The 22,963-nt window shown below is 33.8% G+C and overlaps 1 pseudogene; it reads right to left on the minus strand.

Annotated features, from left to right (window-relative positions):
- Positions 1 to 15,772: 15,772 nt before the first annotated feature.
- Positions 15,773 to 17,937, minus strand: LOC120085184 (annotated as a pseudogene).
- Positions 17,938 to 22,963: the final 5,026 nt, after the last annotated feature.

Consider the following 22,963-nt stretch of genomic DNA (forward strand, 5'->3'; position numbering starts at 1 on the left):
CGTAGGGTTCAGTTTGCATTGAGGTTCGATCGAGCCTTTCTGGTTTTCTTTGAGCCGAATTTTGTGCATGTAGTACGTCGGGCTAATTTCTCTGATATCTGCTAGGGTCCATCCGATTGTTTAATATATTTCTTCAAAATATTAAGCAGCGCATTTTCTTTTTCTTTTGGTAACGCAGAGGATATTATTACTGGTAAGGTTTCATTATGGCTAAGGAAAACGTATTTCAAATGATTTGGTAGAGTTTTTAGCTCCAGTGTAGGTGGTTGCTCTAAGGAAGGTTTCTGTGTTCTTCTCTTTTCATTCAAATTCAACATTTCTTCATTGTTCACTATCTCTTTTATCACATGGCAGGATTCTAAGGATGTTTTCGCATCCTCTTTTTCTTCATCTTCTTCTTCAAACTCCATATCTTCATCGCAAGTGTGTTCATCGTCAGAATTTGATAGGCCTTCATCCTCCGGAAACTTCATTGCCTTGATGATGTTAAACCTGAGCTTTTTTCCATTGATGTTCATCGTGATCTCTCCCTTGTCACATCTATTTGGGCACGACCAGTAGACAAGAATGGTTGTCCTAATATGATTGGCACATCTTTGTTTGCTTCATAGTCTAGAATGATGAAGTTTGCCGGTAGAATGAATTTGTCGATTGTAACCAAGGCATTCTTCAACTTTCCTTTAGGGTGAGGGATCTGTCTACAAGCTGGAGAGTCACCGTCATGGGTGTCAGCTATCCTATATTCAATTGTTTGAAGATTGAAAGGGCATTAGATTTATGCTTGCCCCAAGATTGCATAATGCTTGACCGATGTAGATCCCTCCTATTGAGAAGGGTATCGTAAAGCTGCCTAGGTCGCACATCTTCGGTGGGATTATAGTATTTGATTCTTGTGTTAATGCCACTGTGGCGAATTTTCCCTTGCTTCTCTTCTTCGACACCATATCTTTAAAAAACTTGGCATATTTCGGCATCTACTCTATCACTTCTGTAAATGGAATATTGATGTGTAGTTGTTTTAATATTTCTAGGAAGCGATGATACTGACCTTCATCGTTTTTCTTCTTTTTCAGTCTCTAAGGGAATAGAGGTAGTTGTACTTTCACTGTTCCATGTTCTGGAGGCTTAGAGGGGGTCGCAACTTCAGGTTCCATAATCTCGGGCTCTTCTGACTTATTTTGCATCAACGGTTTCTTTGATTCCATCGCATTTGAATCGGTCCTGCTAGGCTCCTTCCTAACTTCCACCGTTGTCTTTCCACTTCTCAGGATGACTGCTAGGCAATGTTCTTTCCCTGTGTTCCCTGGGTTGCGTGGGAGCTCAATTGAGCTTGGCAGTGTTCCCTACGGTCTATTTTTCAGCTCTCCCGCAATCTGTCCTATTTTGATTTCCCGGTTGCAGATGGAAGTCGCCTGGTTCTGGAGGACCGTCTCATTCTTTTCTATGTACTGTTATAACAGGTTCTCCAGAGAGGATGATGGTGGTCTTTGAGAGATGCTGGCTTGTTGTTGCTGTTGACCGTTAGTTCATTGGAAAAATCTTGGTGGTCTTTCCTTTTGTGCCATAGGTTGATAACCTTTTTGTTAGTTATTTTTCCAAGAAAAATTATGGTGGTTTCTCCACCCGGGGTTGTATGTGTTTGAAAAATGGTTGTTCTTGACAAAGTAGATTGACTGTGGATTTCGTGGACATTCTTCGACCGAATGTGATTCTCTACATGTAGCACAACTGGTGCTTGTCTGTTCTATCGCATTGACTTGCCCTCTTTGTGCTCTGGCATTGTTTATTGTGATGCCCTGTAACAATTTTATAATCGCATTCATCTGCTTTTGCAAAGATGCGATGGCACCATTATTTGCATTACCCTCTCTGGGTTTTACACATTGATCGCTTTCTTACCAAGCTTCATGATTTTTCGATATGCGATCAAGAATGTTCTTTGCCTCATCATAAGTTTTTTCCAGCAGACCTTCTGCTGCTGCCGCATTGGCAGCTGTCTGCGATGCAGGATTTAGTCCATGATAGAAAATCTTCATCTGGAAGAAATTCGACAATCCATTTTGTGGGCAGTCGCGCACTAATCTCTTGAACTTCGCCCATGATAGCGAACATAAATGCACGTTATTATAGGCCTTTTATTTAGAATTATGAGGGCTAATAAGTAGAATATGTGGTGACTATACTAAGAATTCATGAGAAAAGTGAGCTTGCATCGATCAGCATTGAAAATCTCGGTTAACCTAATATTATGCGTTATTTTGCGTCCAAATGTCTATTTTTGTAGCTATCGCAGGAATCGATCGCATGCGGTGACTCCCACCATCGCAAAGGCTATCGTGTACGTCTGTCGCATGGATGTTGCGACCATTAACCGCATGCGTCCATCGCATAGAGGTTGCGGCTATAGAGTAATAACCATAATAGAGGGATGAATGCAAGGGTGGTGGAATGTGATGGTACTTCGGAAAACAAGCATGAACGCATATCTTGGGAGTATCAAAAGATGATGTTGACATTTCACCTACCACGCCGTTAGTAGCAGAGATTCAGAGTAGGTCCATCACGTCGTTAGCAGTAGAAATTCAGAGTAGGCCCATTAATGCTATCGGCAATTGAGCTCTATAAATAGAAGCTTTAGAGCCCAACTTCAAATCATCCGAGCTTCTGCCTTAGGACAGATCCTTGTGATCATAGACGGAAGTGAGAAGACATTCTTTGAGAGTTCTTCATTCCTCCAACCATTCAGAGTGACGACCGGAGCTTTACCTGAGATACATCTCGAGAGAGACAACTCCACCGCCCATCCATGGCACCACCAGCAGCCTTGACACACATTTGATGGAAGCAAGACATTGCCTACATTTGGCCCTTCATCTCTTTCTATCTCTGTATTGTATTACATTTTGCATAAGACATTAATACATTTTGTGATCAATGCATCTCTCTATTTCCTTCAATTCCAGCTTCATTTACCTCTTCTTTATCAACCTTTACTTTCATTGCAACGACTAAGTAATATTGCTAGAGTATTGCATACTTAATCATGCGGCATAGACATATGAAGCATGTAGCAAACCACCGAGAGGTGTGCGTTGCACGAGTATTGTGAGAAAATCCTCTTTGCTTAGTGTGAGGTTGTAGCAACGCTTATCTATGAGCGACCGTGATACTTTTCTATGAGCTGATCAGCAGTGACTAACTGCCTGAGAGGGTAAGTAGTGGAACTCACTAAGCAAAGTAAGCAGTGTTCCTAGAGATAGAAATAATCTTATGTCAACCATGCTTTATGTGATTACCTTGTCTTATGAGTGCATCATTCATCATTTGGTCATACTTGAGAGAGTAGTCTAAAAATCGAATCTAGGCTTGAGAGAGTCAGATCAGATCGCATGAGCAAGAATAGAGGTTTACAAATAAGTTCTATTTGCTATTACACAATGCATGCACCCTATAGATAGGATACGATAGTGTACGGTCACATCACATGCATCCAGAAGTAGGATACGGTGGTATGCTGTCACCTTGTTTATGTGTTAGATCGCGTGAGCAAGAATAGAGACTTAGATATAAGTCCTATCGATACTATCGCATATGCATCGCATGCGTCTTAGTCAATTGTGTATAGCATAATCGCATAACTTGTGCTGGCTGGGGTTACCCTTGCGATCAAGCTTATTGATGCAGTGAAATCATCCCCTCCACCATTTTATCTATTTTTCCATACATCTTATTACGTGTTAACAGTTGTCGCGTCCCTACCAACTCTCATAGTCACAATTCTATTGCTTAATCTGTTTAGTTAGGAGTAAAAGTAGCGCATAACCCATAAACTTCATTATTCTTTTATTCTTCGCCGCAACACATTACTTCATAAAATTTAGCTACAAGTCCCTGAGTTCGACCTCGGATCACCCCAAGAAACTTGTGATCTCGTTATACTTGATGAGAGAGAAAGAAAACTTATGGCAGGAACGCATGGTCATCGCATACGCATATTGCATATCCCTTAGTCCAAAGCATGACCAGCGATGCATGGAGAACGAACAATGGGCACATATTTATTTACTCCATTTCCATGCATCAGCCAACGCATCACTGAGCGATTCGTCTTCTTCTTGTTCAAAATTTGTGATTAACTTCCTTCTTTTGGCATTCTCTGTAGGAGGGAAATACTTCTTCATAAACTTCTCCACAGCCTACTCCCATGAAGTGATCTCTCCTGGTTCGAGGGAGTATGCCCATTTTCTTGTTTTATCACATAGTGAAAATGTAAGTAGCGTGAGTCAAACTTCTTCAGCGAAGATATTAGGGAACACAAAAGTGTTACAAATTTCAACGAAGCTTCATGGATGGGCGTGTGAATTTTCACCATGCCGTCCACCAAACTGTCCTGCTGTCTGTATCATCTATAACATTACTAGCTTCATCTAAAACATTGATCCGTCTAATGCTGGCCTCATGATTCTTGAGGAGAAATCATACAAGTTTGGTGATGCATAGTCTCAGATGGGTCTAATGCAATCATTTTCCAGTAGGATAGGATTTGCCATTATGTTGTTTACATTTGCAGCTTGTTCTTCCGATTGTTCAGCCACTCTGGGAGTTCTTCCTTGTTGTTGACGTTTGTTTCTCTGTCATCTGCAAAATGTTCTTTTGATCTTTGGATCGTAGTTGGGCTCAAGAGCGTGTCCTTCGCTCATGCGATGCTTGCTTCTTTCTTTACCGAAGGAATGGAAATGCAATGCATAAAGGTCAAAAGCTGTAAAGAAAATCAAAGAGGTTTGATGTTAGCGCAAGATATACCGTAGTCCTCGGCAACGACACCAAAAACTTGATGCGTAAAATTATGATGCGATGGTGTGAGTATTCAATGATGTGTGTGTTATGCGATGAACATGCAAGTTTTCCTAACAATGCTCAAGTATATGCTTTCCTAGGTTTCCTGGTAAGTCTAGGGTCGAAAACAGGGATTACTATGTAGATATGCGATAGACTCTTCGATTGTATTGCGGTGGTAAATAAATGAGTGGATAGTGTTTTGATTGAGATTTTTTCTATGCGACGGAGTTGAATGCAGAGTGATGAGAGCGTAAAGTTACAATAAGTATGTGATGAAGGGGGTTGAGAAGGGGTCTAACTAACACTTCCTACGATTGTGTACAAGTTATGCGATCATGCTATATACTTCCTATTCCTAGGATGCATGCGATGCATATGCGAAAATGTAGATAGAACTTACGTCTAAGTTTCTATTCTTGCTTATGCAATCTAACTCGAATCTCTCAAGCCTAGATTCTATCTTTAGACTACTCTCTCGAGTATGTCCAAATGATGAATGAAGCACACATAAGACAAGGTGACGACATACCACCAATCCTATTTCTAGGGCACATGTGATGTGTAAATAGCAGATAGATCTTATGTCTAATTTTCTATTCTTGCTTATGCGATCTAATCTGACTCTCTCAAGCCTAGATTCTATCTTTAGATTACTTTCTCAAGTGCATCCAAAGGTGAATGATGCATACACAAGACAAGATGATTGCATAAAATGTCAATCTTAAGTCATGCTAGCTAAGTACTTTTCAACCCATTCAGAAATTTCGCTACTCGTGTGTGGTATAGAGAGATTGAACATAGATTGAAATGAAGTTCCCATTTTCTGCAAATAAAGTACTGAATACAAAATAACAAATGGATTTGAAAGATAAGAAGCCTGGTAAGCAATGTCTTGCTTCCTGTGGCCTTTTACACTGCTCTTTATCACTTCAACTTTGTTCTAGTTGTGTATTCTTGCTCTTGCAAGTGTTGGCCCTCTCTCTTTTGTGTTGCTTTCCGACAGTCTCTCAATCTGTCCGGGAGCAATTTCTCTTGTAATTGCTTATAATTTATATTAGTGAAGTTATCTTTCCTAGGCATCCTACCCCCAGGCGTAGGTGTTATTCACTGAACTGGGTTAACAATCTGTGGTGTTCATTTTATGTGTTCTTTATTCTCGTTGAATGTTCTCTGTAATGTTGTGACATTGCTCATAACATCATTTAATATAGATGTCTCTTATCGCTACCATTCATTTTCATATGGTATATTTGTTGAGTTAATCCCAAGCGTAGTAAAAAAAATTGCAGACCATTTTCAAATTTTAATAACGAATTAACAAAAGGAATAAAATATAGAAACCCTAACTATCCTTGATGACTCTGGAGGGCCTCACCAATTTTTTGGATCTACAATATTTATTCTTCTGTTGCAAATCAAGTGAACACCACCACCAAAATAGTTTTACCAGTATTCTCCTTAACCTAGTGAGGTAGAAAGAGGTGCGATCATTCGAGGAAAGTTTCTACCGAGAAAAATCTCAAAAAGCCAGAAGCCAAGAGAGAAAATTTTATGTATCATTTTTTTCTTTTGTGATATAGAGAGAACTCACTAGACAGAGGAGGATGTTGGCAGAAGATCTCTCTCCCAATCCCATAAAACTTCCCACGTTGGGGAGTTTGACATAAAAAATTAATTTAAATTCATTATTTATTTAATTAAATAACAATAAATTCATTTAATTTAAAAAATAAATTAAATCAAAGAAAAGTTTAATTTATTAAAATAAATCAAATAATTATTAATTAATCAAATTAATTAATAATACTTAAATATCTCATATTTAATTAAATATGGATTGGAATCATATTCTAATACATCAATATCTCATAACCTATAGTTTAATTCAGTTAATTTAATTTAATAATTAATTAATTCATCAATTAATTAATCATTAAATTAAATATCTCATATTTAATTTAATCTTATAATTGAATCATATTAAATTATTTTTCTCTCATATTAAATATAGTTTTAATGTGCATCTAATGCACATTAATTTTAACCTATATTTTTAATATGAATTCTATTCATATTAAATTTAATATTTGAACTCCTTCAAATATTTGATTCTCCCATACATTAATTTTGAATCAAATTCAAAATAAATTTATATTATAAAGTTTAATTAAAATATAAACCTTAAATTATAATGTATCACCATACATTATATTCTTTTCCTTAGTAAATCTGAATATTTCAAATCACTTTAATTACCTCAATACCCTTTTATGAGCTATCAGTGGGACCTAATAAACTTACAAATGATATGAGATTAATTGGCTAAACTCATTAACCAAGTTAACCAATATTTGTTAACTGTGGGTACACTCCATTATAGATACACAATTGTATTCTTCTCACTGTAGATATATTTCTATCCACAAATATTGACCAATAATAGTAAGTTAGTCCTTCACGAGTGTTCATAACACCAGTTGGGTAAAATTACTGTTTACCCCTAGGTTACCTCTACATCCTTAAGTACCAATGCTCCTCTGTTGAACATCCTATTTATGGTCCAACCATTAAATAGAAACCCCCTCTTAGGTCAGTGAGAATGTAAGACCCTTTGTTTAAGTCCCGGAGACAACACTTAAAGGAACACTCATCTACTTACCATAAAGTCAGGAAGGATTGAATTCCATCTCATGAAATTATGTTCCCAGCTCCCCACTCAGTCTTGTCCCCAAAATGGTAGGCTTATTGAGTAGGCGAACTGGCTCCTCTCACCTATACAAATCAAAGAAGAATCCCTAATAAACAGGAGTCCATAGCTCACACAGGATTAAGACTAAGTTGCCTAAGTCATCTTAGTGAAATAAAAACCTAACTAGTCAACGGAGTAACATCTATTTGTTACTATTTCGTGGTTTGATTTTATATAGACTCATTGTATAGGATACCCCACTTGCATGTTCCCTAGATGAACATGTTGGATCATTGCATTTGTATCAAATACAAAGTGAGTCGTATCCATTGTGTCACCGGAATATAAGGTACACAACCTTATCTATATATAATAGACCATTTAGGTTGTATCTTGAACACTGATCCTCATATGTCTCATCATACAGTTTAAGACTCATATAACAGTCTAACATGTTAGTTTATTGGATTAAGGTTATTTAGGCAAGATAAATACAAGATAGGCAATAACTATTTATTATAATAAACATTAATAACACCTTATTAATGATCGGTCAAATGTTATATCTACTATCTACGAGTTTTAGAGCATAAAATTCAACAATTTTTTGACTGCATTGTGTTGTTTATGTTCTCTAGATATGAAATTTTAAATTGCCTAAATATTGTCCAGTTGATTATTATTGTCTATATTGAATAAAAAAAGAATAGTACACGATAAAGTTTGATTGAAGAAGTCAATTAGTTTATTAATCTACATTTTAGCACTTGTTTCGTGTAAGATCATAATTTAGCTCATGTCTTTTGCTTGTAGAGTTTAATGTTGAGACTGTAAATTATATATATCCTCAATATGCGACTCATCAACGACAGTGAGGTGAATAATTCTTTTCACCTCTTTTGTTTTTAATGAATAAGTTTCGTTTAGTTAGAAGAATAAATGCGGCAGATTCACTACCTAACCAAACTGGTAGGTTTTCTATTCTTTCTTTCATTGTTACAAAGTACGTTGAAAAGTTGACGGATGCATATTGTACCAGAAAATATGCATAACGTAATTGAAAGGTTTTGTAATTAGCATTTTTGGGTAAGATATTTAGGTGATAAAGTTTTGTTTAGATTTTCCCTTGTTATGTTCGGTTTGAATCTACTGGTTGGATTTGTCATGTGAAGAAATCATGACTCAAATACCTCAACTTGTCTAGTTTATAATTAACTTTATCTTATAATCAGTCTGTTGATATATGTTATAAACACCACTGATCAGAAAACCAAAAAAAAAGTAAGTTCATCATTTTCTATTTTTCTGTAAACAAACAAGTTGTACGCAATCTTCTAAGTGAAAAAGAATGTGAATCTTCTCGTGGACGTAGGCATCTTAGCCGAACCACGTAATCTTGTGTGTTTCTTCTTCTTCTCTTTATCTTCTTCATTCAATCGACTTCAATCTTTATGCAAATTGCGTGTATACAATCTTGTTTTCAAATCGTATCGAATTCCAAGTTATCAAGTTGAATCGTGCATCGATTTCTTCTATCGAGTAGCTTCAAGTTAGTCATTTTCATCTTCGAGTTGCTTTGAGTAAAGATCAAGACTCATTGAGTAAAGTCGAGTATCGACCAGCATTAATCGAGTTCCATCGAAGATAGAATAGAAACTCGTCAAGGATAGAAGGAAATTCGCATCGAGGATTTGACTTTCTCAACCATTTCTTCATCATCTCAGTATAGTTCTTGAGTAATTGAACCTAGAGAAGATTGAATAACCCTCTACGAAATTAAGTATATGATCATGTGGACTTTCTAAGGGAATTGAGTTAGTCATTACATCCCCTTGTTCAGGTATCTCATCTTGAAAACCAATGTTATTTCTTTTTGAGAAACAGGTTTAGATATAAGTTATGGGGTGGATGAACCTTTTCTACATGTTTGTTTTTTAGATATAACTTTCATTTTAGTAACAATTAGCTTTGGTAAGGGTGGGTTTGGGCCAGTGTGTACAAGGTGGGAATGTATAGTTCATTCTTTTCTTTCTTTCTTTTTGTTGATTAAAGTTGAAGAAAGATTATGAAAATTTGCCTAATTCACTATTTTGTAGGGAAAATGATTTGACATAATTATGCTTTGTTGGCTCTTCATTTTATTTGTTTCTTATCAATATATGTGTGTTGTGTAGAACATCAATTCATGTACTAATTAATTGTAGGCATTAAACTCTTAATAGAACTTGGTAAATTATCTTTAATGAGCCTTCAATTACAAGATTTGTGTTAGTATGAGCATCTTGTTTAAAGATGTCTAGATTCCCTCTTTAGTTTCTACTTAAGTTTAATTTCTAGCTTGTTATTAAGTTATCTAAAGCCATTTTTAATTAATTGTAGGCAATCTCTTGGAAGACCCTCTACATAATGGAAATGAATATATTACATCCTATAGACAGGTCATAGGACAACCCTTATGCTACAATAGATGGTGCATATTATGGATGATGAAATGTGGATTAATTCATTTGCACTATCTTTTGTATTATTTTGAATATTTAAACTTTGTACCTAGCCCATTCTAATTCATTTTCCAAGACTAATAAATGTGAAAGTTGAATTTTGTACACAAAAGTCATTGAGATTTTATTTGCTCTGCTCTATGTACAGGTGACAGATAAATATTACTGATTTGGACGTGCGTGAATAATAATTTTTCCAAAAAAAAAAAATCAATAAGTGAACAATAATTCTTATCGCCAGTCAAAGAAATAGATATTTAATATTGGGAAAATTTTGAACCTACATCGAAGAATATGATATTAAAGGTGTTTAATGTTGGTTGAAAATCGACATTAAATTCATCTATAATGTTTCGTGAAAATCAACATTGAAAACCCTTAAAAACACTTTCTTCGTTGTTGGTTAGGTATATCGGTTTTTTATTGACATTATAGTCCAATTTTATATTATTGAAATCACAAAATTACTTAGTGGGACTTTACTTTCTACTTCACTTTTTTTTTTCCTACATTTACCTTTTTTTTTTCTTCCTTTCTTCTTAATGTGTGTGTGCCATTGGTCTCTGCCAAATAGCTTTACCATATGTACATAGTTATTCAGCTTGTGTTTTAAAAGCTTGGAAGATAAGCTTGGCATCAAATTGTTATGCACATGCCTTCCATATTATTTGATGAAGGTTCCCCACTTTTCCCTTTTTTCCTCTAGTGTCAAACATTTACGTATATCCTTTACTTTGACCTTTGTCCATGTTCGAGTTATAATAAGAAAGAATATGAGATTGTTAAATGAGTCATATGCTCAGGTCGATAGTGTTTGGGTCTAGTTTCGTACCTGAAAACCAACATTTTATAATATGGATATTTCTTAAGGACCAAGTCATGTTTGATCTCACCATAAGTAAATAGGGGAAGAAGTATATAATATGCAAAAATTTAAAGCATAATAAAGGTTACATTGATGTAGTTGACTTTCATAGAGTGCTGGAATATATAAAAAGAATAGAAACATAACAAGAAAAACCAAAGAGCAATAATTATGATTTATCTTAGGCCTTTGATCATAAAACGCATCTTGAAAAATATAAAGAACCCAAAAAAGGAAAAAAAAAATGGAAAAAGGTAAAGAAAGAAATGTACAAAAATTCAAAAACCCATATGTGTTGTTGATGTGTGCAAAATGCAAAAAAGAAAAAAAGAAAAAAAAATGTGGAAGCATTTTCCTTCTCATTCTCATGTGACTCCAAAAGAGAATCTTCTCTCTTCCTCTCCTCTACGTCTATATGTACAGAATACAAAAATGTGGTGGGTGTCCAGCCCACTTATTGCACAAACAAAACTTTATTTTAAACTTTGTGAACCCAATGAAACTAACTTTTTAGATTGGTCCATCTTAAAAGCCTTAAGTTTTCTTTTATGTGATATAGGGATGACCTAAGGAAAAAGAAGCAGAAAATCGAAGAGAAAGGCATCAGTTCAGTTTTTCAATGACAACTTCAACAAAAATATCGATCACCAGAGTTTGAACAATTGGATCGTACTGAAATTTGGTTAGTATGTTCGGGACATGTAGGGTCTCGTTTTGAACGGTTGGATCCTTATTTGAAACTCTGATTTATCCGTAATCGCGGCTAAACAGAACCTGTTGAACTGGGTGATTTTCATTTTTTTTATTTCTCAAGTGTTGATCTCTTATGTATGAAAGTATTGGTGGGTAGTTAATCTTTATATGATTGATTTGGATTCTTTTTCCCTTAATTTTATCCTAATAAGAGAAGTTGACAAGGGTGGACTCCTCCCCAAGTCTCTTGGTTTTTATTCTTCACATCGAAGGGATTTTTCTCATATAATTCATCTGTGCTATTTGCTTTTATTCTTCCAGAATTTTATGATTTATTGCTATCCGTTGTTGGTTGATTTCTTGGTGATTATTTAGTGATTTATTTGTAGTGTTTTGAAGAACAATTACTTGGTTGATTGGTTTGGAAGAAATCCTAGTGGATTGCTATATTGTTTGAGTTCTATCAGTTGGTATCAGAGCATAGACTTGCTTTAAGCACTCTAATTTCTTCAAAGTAACAGTGTTGGAGGCATAACTCGGCCAATTAAGGCCAAGAGCACATACCGGCAGAAGGGACGAACCCACCGGTGCTCACCATGATGGACCGTTTGACCCAACCCAAGGTCCAACTATGAGCTTTTAACTGCAATACCTTAAATATACACTATTGGGGTCGGAATTACCGCAACTACAGGCACCAGACTTGCATCCCTCAAATAAAAAACTATTCTCTCTATCTCTCCATCAATTATTGAGGGGAATGTCTTTGTTTGGTTCAATTGTCAGATGAATTTTTTTTGTTCAAATGATATCAGACCAGACTTCATTCCCCCACCAGTTAGAAATTTTATCAAGGAAAGAAACAAACTTTTACGTTCTAACTTTGTCATGCTTTATAATCTTCGCTCACCCAACAACTTTTTAGAAAAATCTAGGAATTAGAGTCAATTGTCTCTCTCCTTCATTTCTTCCCTCAGCCTTGTTTCTTACTTCAACTTCTAAAGCTTGGTCATCCTCAGTATAAAGATATTTGGTTTTCTATGGCCAAGAAGAGGTAATTATTTTTTGTGAGTTTAGAGTATTCAAATTTTCCCAAGGAAAAGGTATTGAATGTAAGAGATTTTTTTTTTTTTTTTTTTAATTGTTGTTGTTGTTATTATTATTAGTATTAGGAAAAGTTTCAAAAACCACCCTAAGGCACAGTGGTACTTGCAATAACACTCTCAAACTTTTAATTGTAAAAATTGGACCTCTAAACTTTTACAAGTGTTAAATTGGACTCTCAAACTTATAATAATATTGTAGAAATTGAAACCACAAATAATAAAATTTGGACCCTTAGACTTATATAAACATTATAATTTAAACAATTATAAAAGTTTGAAGGTCCAATTTGAGCCAATTTTAATTTTCATATAAGTTTGACGGCTCAATTTTAAAAATTGAAAATCTAAGGGTGTAACTATAACTGTCACCATACTTCAGGGATGGTTTTTGCAATTTATTTTTGTGAGAGTTTTTGAACCTAACTTAGATGGCCAAATAGAGAGCAGAATAAATCAAAAGCAGTAAAGAACGAACACTAAGATATATAGTGGTTCAACCAGTTTGGTCTACATCCACTTTGAGAACTACTTGAATTAATTTTATTATGAGCAATACGGAATTTACAATTAAAGATAATCAACAATAATTATCAATCTGTAATTTTAATATCCACTGATACTGAGAGATCAGCACACAACGTCGCCTTTGAAACCGAAAACAACCCGCTGAAACAGACAACCCAAATAATGTGCACTACCGCCTCTGACCGGCGAACCACCACACACAGACCCGCAACGAACTCACGCGCCGAACCGAAACCCACCAGAACTGACCGATGACAACACTGCGAACTGGAACCGAAGCTCACGCACAGAAACCACTGCAGCTCCGGACGACAGCTGCAAAGCTGACAGACACAAACCCACGTCGCCGTCGACTGCACTGCCGTTGACGTCAAAGCCGAACGAAAAAAGGAACAGCGACTCCCTCGGTGGTCTGTGTGCGTGAACGGGCTGCTTCCTTTCGTTTTTTTCTTCCAGACGGCTGCTGTTGTATCCCCTCCAAGAGTCACACGATTTCCAGGTCGGGATATAATTACAAAAAAATCATTTCCTCATAATTACCAGAATGGTCTTTAATTTCACCAAAACTCAATAAAACCCACTTAAATACCTTATTATTTTCTACGATCCTTATTATTATTATTATTATTTAGATGATGAAGAAAAACATATCCAAATAGGTTGGCTAACTCCTCTTCCTATTGTCTTTCAAAAACAATATAATGTTTTTTTTTTTTTTTTTGTTTAAAAGTGATGTTTAGGAAGTTTTTTTTTTTCAAGGAATTTTAATGGGTGGTTTCCTTTTATATAAATATTGTTTGGGTTGAACTTATATACTGTTAATTAAGTAATAATTAGTATCTTTTTCATTTCATGCGAATCCAAAATAATTTGATCATAATCCAAAATAGATCATCTATAATCATAAAATATATATTTTTTTTAAAAAATATATAATAAAAAAATTCTAACCAAATTTTATAATTGATTTGTAGGTTTAGATTATTGTTATATATTGGAATGCATTTTGCCCTGGTGACTGACTTGAACAAAATTTTAGGTAGATAGGTTTTTTTTTTTCTTTAACCAAAAAAGTAATTATTGTAATATATATATATGAGACAATATATAAAGAGTATTTTGCAAATTTAGCAATGATTTTCTAGATTTGCCAATATAGCAAAACATTCAAATCTGGTTCTAATTATTGTTACTATTATTATAATTTTATCTTTAATTGTGTATCAACAAGTATATTTTGATATACTAAATATAAAGTGTATCAATATTTACACTAATATATTACAATTTTAATTGTTTTATGATAGATGATGTTTGTTTGATTATGGTGAATATTATTATTTTTTATTTTGTTTTGATTTGAAGTTGTGTTCATTTGATTGAAGTTGTGTTCATTTGATTGAACTAGCCTAATTTAGGTTTTGGCATTAGAGTGCGTGTCTATATACCTTAAATTGAGCTACATGAACAGTTTTTGAATGCTTATGATGAAATTTACTTTGAATATTTATACCTCATGCATGTATAGCAAACTCCGCGTAACTATTCTTGATTGTTAACAAAGTTATAATTCTTTCAATCTCTGATTCTTGAAAAAAAAAAAAAAAAAATAGTCCCAAGATCGAGATGCTTGTTCTAAGGGTCACAACTCACAAGAGTCCTATTTTCATATTCCTTTGACAAACTTGACATATATTAAAGATATGGTACATATTACTCTTGGTTTGGTGTGTTTCATTAGGATGGTTTGTAAATGTTTTTGTTCAGCACTTGTACTTCTTCAATGAAACATTATCCTTTTGTTTTCTAATATTTGCAAATCTCTAAACTTTTGTCAAAAGCATATAATTTAGGCTCATTGAATTATCCTCATATTGGCTTCTCTCTTCTTTTGTGATTGCCTTCATCTCCTACTTTTTAAAATAATAATTAAATTGTGTTGAAGTCATATTTGAAATTATATATGTACTACTTTTAGCTGCTGATGTAGTTTCAATTCAGTACTAGATCATCACAAATTAATATAGTGTATTGTTATATAGTTGAGAGCAAAAAATAAAAGACATGTTTCGAAATAATTTTGAACATGCTAAATGTTTTTAACAATTTTAAGGTCACTTCCAAATATGTCTTTGAAAAAGGTATTAGATAACTTTTAAAATCGCTTGGAAAAATTTTAAAAAGTACTTTTGAAATTTTTATTTTGTTAGAATGGATATTTAAAAGGTACTTTAAACATTTTATAGAACCAGTAGTTCACTCAAACGTCACCACAAGTTCAATATTAACTTCTAATTCTTCTAAGATTGAGTAAAAAACAAAAGGTGTTTCACCGAGGAGTATTGTATTAGGATATGTTTGGAACTACATTTGCAAAATTTTAAGGGCTAAAACTAACAGCATCGCATATCCGAAACGTCCCATTCGTTATAACAAAATACAACAATAATCTTCTATATCTAATAGTTACTGTGGTTTTCATCACTTCAATGATGTTCTGCACTATCTTGTTGTCTTGTAATTGAGTTTGAATATAATGATTCCCAAACTGGACAGTTGATTACATAAACAATCATAATTAGAGTTTCAGTCAACTAAATTTGACAAACAATGGAGAATATAAACACAATTGAATGACTAAGAGAATATACTAATTTGTTCCAGGTTGGTTTCTCTACTTTTGATGAATATAATCCCTTTAAAACTCCAATAACGCATATAAAAAAAATTACAGCAAAAGGAAATATAAAAGCAAGCAATCTACAAAAAAAAAAAAAAAGGGTGTAAAACAGAGAGGGAAAGGAAGTGAAAATCTATCGAGTCCATGAAACGATGTGCCATTCTTTCTCGAAACCGATCAGAAATTTTCAAGTCATATAGCTCTGAATAAGTCTATCAATATGTGTCTTATTATCAACGTGGACGCTTTTCGGCAGGAAACCTGAGGAGCAAATCTAGACATTCTAGATATTTTTCATCTTTGTCAACCATGTTTTCGATTATGGTGCAAATGCCGGCATTTGGTAACACATCCTTCTAAACCATCCTATGCAGAAGAGTATTATAAGTAATTACTTTAGATGTACTACCATTTTCTGCCATCTTTTAAAACAAAATATTTGCCTTATCTACTTGTCCCTCTTTACAAAATCCATGGATCATAATGGAATAAGTCACAACATCTTGTTGAAGCCCTTCTTGAGGCATTTTTTCGAATAGCTCCCAAGCACTTTCAAGTTTCTCTGCTTTGCATAGGCCATCAATTAGACAAGTAAAGCTTTCGATGTCCAATTTCAAGTTGTATGATTTTAAGCTCATTAAAAAGTTCCATTGCTTCGAATAAACAGTCATTCTTACACAACCCATCTAAGACAATATCATATATATGAATCTTCGGGAATACTATAAGCTTTAATGATACCAAATAGTTTCTTTTCATCACCAACCTTGTCGGCCAGAAAAAAAACCCTGTTAACAAGGCACCATATGTTTTCACATCTGACCTCTTTCCCACTTGAAGCATTCCATTGTAAAGCTTCATTGCTTCTTCCACCTTCAAGATTTTACAATACCCATTGATTAAAACAGTGTAGCTAATCACGTCAGGTTCACATCCCTTACTTGGCATACTAACGAGCAGCTCCTTGATACGATTCAGGTCACCAACCAAAAAAATTCCTCAATCATCGAATTATAAGTAAACAAATCAAGAACGATACCTCTCTGAATCATCATCTCTAGCCACTTCTTAGCCTCGATAACCTTTCTTTCCTTGCAAAACATATCAATCAACACACTGAATGTGACCATATTTGGTTGAACACCTTGTTCCACCATCTCATTTATCAAACTTTTAGTCTCCTTCCAGTTTCCACCATAACAAAAACTAAGAATCAAGGTGTTATAAGGAAAAACATCGGGAATCATTCCCTGAGCTTTCATTTCGTCAAGAAGTTCTTTTGCCTCGTTTTCTCGTCCATCATTACAAAGCCTATCTATAATGATATTAATTATAGCAAATAAAATTAGGCTTGCAATTAATCCCATAACAACTAGTGTCATTGAGCATTTTGTTGATGCACTTAAGTGCAATATTAACATTTCCTATTCCACGGAGCTCTTTGATTAAAGTCCCATAAGTAACACATCAGGCGTACAACCTAATTTTTGCATTCTCATAAATAGTTGTCGCTTCACTAATCCTAAGCTCCATACATGAGCCCTCAATCAAGATAATATAGGTAATTTTATTAGGAATATAACCACTCGTGAAAATCCTTGCCATCGCCACAAGACCTTTGCTAACCCTATTAACATTACAAAGGCAATTCTTCAATATTTGGAAGAAATTGGCAGTCTTCCCAACCATCGTCAATTTTTGCTTGCCCGAAAAGTATTTTAGAACTTTTTATTTATTTATTATTATTATTATTATTTGTAAAAGGCCCAGAATTAACAAGGCCCATGAGGATGGCCCAAATATGATGTCGCCTGTGATCTATGAGGCTTGGATCACCCCTTATCTGCTTATTTACTTTTTATTTTTTCTTATTTATCAACGTTGTTTGTATTGTTTTTGTTATAATCCCATAAGGAATATTATAGCTCACTCCATATTTGGAACTTCACATATAATAGTGATATTTACGACTATTTATAACATATCACTAAGTACCGTAAATATAATTTCAAAACACTTTTCATTATAGTATTATTTTACAAGTGTTGGTTTTTAGTTAATATAAGATGTATATTATTGTTTTATTCCATAAATCTGGAATGTATTTATGAAATATATTTCAAAACACTTTTTATTTTGTTTGTTTGTTTATCGAATCATTACATTTTCTAAAGAAATAATTAGAATTTTCCTTTTTAAACCATGTTTATCTTTCAAATCATTAAATATTTAGAAAAACGTTTAGATTTTCCTTGTTAAGATCGCATATTTGTATGTTTATTGGTTTGGCCAAAGGAATAAATGCCATTTTACATTGCTAAAGCCTGGCTAATTTTTTTTGGCTATTTGAGGTTTGACGATAAACTGTAGAGATAAAAGGAGGCTATGGAGGTGGCAATTGTTGTTTTTTGAATTTTGAAGATATATTTTATAAATAGAAGGACAGGGATGCAATGGAGGTGATTATTGATTTGAATATGGAGATCTTTTTTCTTTTTATTTATTTATTTTTTATTTTTATTTTCTGATTTCTAATTTTTCTTTTTGCCGATTTGGGTCAGTGATTTATTCGTAGAAAATCTCTTATCTAATCAAGCGACATATTTATGCTTTGTAACGCAAATATTGAGAACTTTATTCTCTAAAATATTGTGACAAATACAATAATGTTTTTGTTCTTTTTTAGGCGGTGATATAACAAATATTGTGTCTTTTTATGTTCTGAACATTTATAGTATTAAAGCAAATCATCTTCTAAAGATCATTCCCCCTAAATTCACTTGTGTATCAATTTGAAACGATAATTCTCATAGGTCATTTGAATCAATGAAACTTGATCAACCGAGAAGAAAAAGAGAAATGTTTGAATCAGTTAGGGTTGTTTGGTTCAAGAAATTGGAGTTAGGGGAGTAGAATTGCTAACTCCACTCCTTGTTTGATCCAAGAAGTTTACGAGCTCACGATTAAAAACATATATTGCATATCGTATTAAATCATTATATTATGGGCCCCACAACAACTCAACTTTTTTCTCCAAATGTTCTCTTAGTTTTAATAGAACACACCAAAAATCCTCTATCTAATAGTTACCATCATTCTCTAGGGTTGGCAAAAAAACCTGTGTGGTCGGGTCCTCACAGGGCGCCGACCCGATCGGGTCGGAAAATCCTCGATTTGACCAAGGGATGGGGTCAAATCAGGGATATTATTTGGGTCCTCATCTGAGGACAGGATAGGGACGAGGAGGGTATCCCTACCCCGTCCCTGACCCTGACCCTGACCTCAATCTATTATATATATATATATATATAAAAAACTATATATATATATATTTGGATACAATTCCTAATTAATAATTCTACCCAAAAGCCCAAAATCTAAACTCCGAGTCCAAATCCAACTCCCAATCTTTAAACTTAAAAACCCTAACCTACTTGACACCTTTTTTTTCTTTCTTTTCAGAATTTCAATCTTCCTCAGCTAGTCAACTTCACACCCTCCTCTATGTTGTGCGACGACACCTCTGCCTCTCAGACTCAGTTCACGTCACACCCTCCTCTGCACTTGCTGATCTGCTTAAGCCTCAAGTCGTTAACTCTATTCCCCATTTTCGTGTTTTGCCATGCCTGATCTGCTCAAGCTTCAAGTCGGTCACAATTTTCATTGACGACATCTGTTCTTCAAGTCGGCTCTGCCGTTCAACCTATTCGTGTCACGTCTGTTCAACCCGGGTCTGGCGTTCAGTGTAAGTTACTAACACTATTTTTTTTTTTTAATTAGACATTTGTTTGTTAAAATGTTGAATTTATTTGTTGTTAAAATTCTTAAAATGTTGAATTTATTTGTTGTTAAAATTCTTAAAATATTGAAATTATTTGTTGTTAAAATTTTTAAAATGTTGAAATTATTTTTGGTTACATTTATCTTAAAATGTTGAAATTATTTGTAGGTTTGTTGATATATTTGGAATTTATTTTTGTTAAAATGTTGAAATTAATTGCTGTCGATATATTTGAAATTTGTTAAGTTTGTTACATGGGTGGTGGTTATTAAAAATTCAAATTGTTAATTCTATAAAATTGAATAGTAAAACAATAAAAAAAATTCTACGAATTTGAGAGTTTAGGTCTTAAATTTAGATAGAATTTAAAATTAGGTCCGGATATAGATAGTCTTTAAAATTATATAGATTTTAAAATTAGATAGACATCATAATTTAAACAACTAGAATTATGTCTTCAAATATATATAGACTTTATAATTTAATACTAAAATTAGGTATGATTCACAAGCTTATTTTTGTTTTATTTTGTATAACTTGGTAGGTTCGAGAAAACAACGTCTTCATCACCTTCTACAAATAAAGATTCTCCAAGTCTTATTTCAAGTCCAATTCCAAGTCCAACCCCAAATTCAACCCCAAATTTTGTTGGGATTGATGTCGGCCTAAATCTTATAGGGTTCTATAGTCTGTAAACTTTTATGTGATTAATAATATATGATATTTTTATTCACTTTGTCTATACAATATGTGATATTTTAGTTGCATTAACCACAAACCAATAAACTAACATCCAAGGTTATCGATGTAACTTAAACATGTATGTAAAGACATACAGGTGGATTATGTTTAAGTGATAACCTAAATGGTCTATAGTAGATGGAAAAGGCTGGGTACCTTATCCTTGTGACACTACGAGTGTTACAATTGTTATAAAGTGCTACAAATGATATGATCCTGATCATTCATGTGTTAGACATGCAAGCGAGGATATTCTATACAAAGGAGTTTGTATAAGATCGGACCACGAAATATTTTAGTCTCATTATATAACACTCTTCATAATAGAGATTTTCATTTCACTAGGATGACCATAGGTAACATGATCTGAATCATGAGTGAGTTATGAACTCCTGTGTATGAAGGCAGTCTTTTGATTTGTATGAGTAAGAGTGGTTAGATCGTCGACTCAACAAGCCTACCATTTTGGGGATTCGTCTGATTGGGGAGCTGGAAACTCAGTTACATAAGATGGAATTCACTTATTCCACGAAGTAGGGGTAAGTAGATAAATTCTTCCCTTAAAGACTGATTCCAGGTTTTGAACAATGTAGCGCCACACCTTCTCCTGGCCCGAGAGGGATTTAGTCATAGTGGGACTATGATCTATTGTTCATTAATGGAATCAGTAGTACTTAAGGAGTTAGATATAACTATAGGGGCAAAACGGTAATTTGGTCTAGTTGTACTTACGAGCGATTTGTGAAGGGTCATTGTACTATTGATTGGTTATATCCAATGGACATAGAAATATATCTGTAGTGTGAAGAATGCAGTTGTCGGTCTTTAGTGGAGTGCCCGACAGTTAACAGATGGTGGATAATGTAATTAAAGAGTTTAATTAATTATTCACGTACCATTGGAGCTTCAAGCTACAGGTCTATAAGATCCCCTTGGTAGCTCAAAAGGATTAGTTGAGAATCAATTTTTGGGTTAATTTGAATTGTTCAAATTAATAAAATGGGATTTAATTATATATGATATAATTGTTATAATGTATTTGATACATTATAGTTTAATTGGAGGAAATAAATATTTGAATGAGATTCGTATATATTTTCTATGAATGTGATTCATAGTTGTAAATTTAATATAAATATGATTTATATTAAATGTCATCAAATAGAGAAAAGAAACTATAGTTTATATTGTATATGGTACAATATTAAAACTATAGGTTATGTGTTATATTTGATATAACATATAGTTTAATATAAATATGATATGATAAGTTGGTTATCATATTTATTTATATTATTTTATTATTTTGAATAATAATTCCTATTTTCTCTCCAATCACCTTAGTGGGTGGTTAATTGGTTTTATGGCAAAAGGAATAAAAGAAATTGGTTTCTATTTGTTCCTTACGATACCTGCACGACACAACACCTACATGATAGAAGAGATTGCTATACGATATAATTTCACATAAACGTTCTATGTTTCTTTAATCTTCTCCCTCCTCCAAACTCAAAGAAACCCTTCTAACCAAAATAGCCAGAGCCTACCACTCTTGGGTTCTTACCTTGAGAATACCAAAGGCTCCCTGTGGTAGTGTCTCTATTTGGTTTTTGAAATTTTTGAAGAAGGTCTTCAAGATTTTCCAGAGTTCGAGTTCGTGACTGTTCGCGGGAATTACAAGAAGAAAGGTTCTTCAAAGGTAATATCTCTTGAACCTTTTTTCCTTTGTAAAAAGCATGTAGTAATTTGTTTATAAATGCATATCTTATATGTTTACTGTAAATTTAGTTTTTCAATCAAAATGGAATTTGGACGATCAGTTTCACTCAAGGATCTCTGTAAAACGAGTTCCTTCACAGAGAATAACAAGTGCATATGCACATGAAATTTTCTTTAAATCCCATACTCGACAACTGCAAGATCCCAAGTCTAGCTTCACTATGAACTATTTATCTCTATCCATTTTCTTGTACTCAGTGTTGCTAATGGGATCGACCTAATAGATAAATATGAGAAAGTAATCAGTATCAACAAATAGAATATTATCATTGTCTATCTTAGATAGCCAATAAGAAAAAGACAGAATTCTTACCAAGAAACTTCTTGATTTTTCGTGTTTTCATCGTAATATGTTTTCAACCCAAGAAGTTAGAAGAGTTTTCATTGCAAAAGTAGTTTTACTTCGATCATAAAATGACTTTTGCAATATATCTCTAATTGAACTAAGCAAGCTAACCACAGATAATTCTCTAGCATCCTTAAAAACTGTGTTTATACTTTTTGGAACATTCGATATCATCATTCCATATCTTCTTCTTTGTGAATATGTCTGAGACCACTTCTCAGACCCAACACTACTAAGATAACGTCTAATATTTGGATAGATTGACTCCATAGATCTCATGTGGTACTCAAAGTCAGTAGCATTATAGGCATTAGCACAAATAAAAAAATAATTATCAAGCAATTGATTCTTAAAATGAAGTTTTAAGTTTCTTAAGAGATGTTGTATGCACACACAGTACTCAATATTAGCACACTCT

This window comes from Benincasa hispida, chromosome 9, assembly GCF_009727055.1.
Source record: "Benincasa hispida cultivar B227 chromosome 9, ASM972705v1, whole genome shotgun sequence".
Classification (NCBI taxonomy): Eukaryota; Viridiplantae; Streptophyta; class Magnoliopsida; order Cucurbitales; family Cucurbitaceae; genus Benincasa; species Benincasa hispida.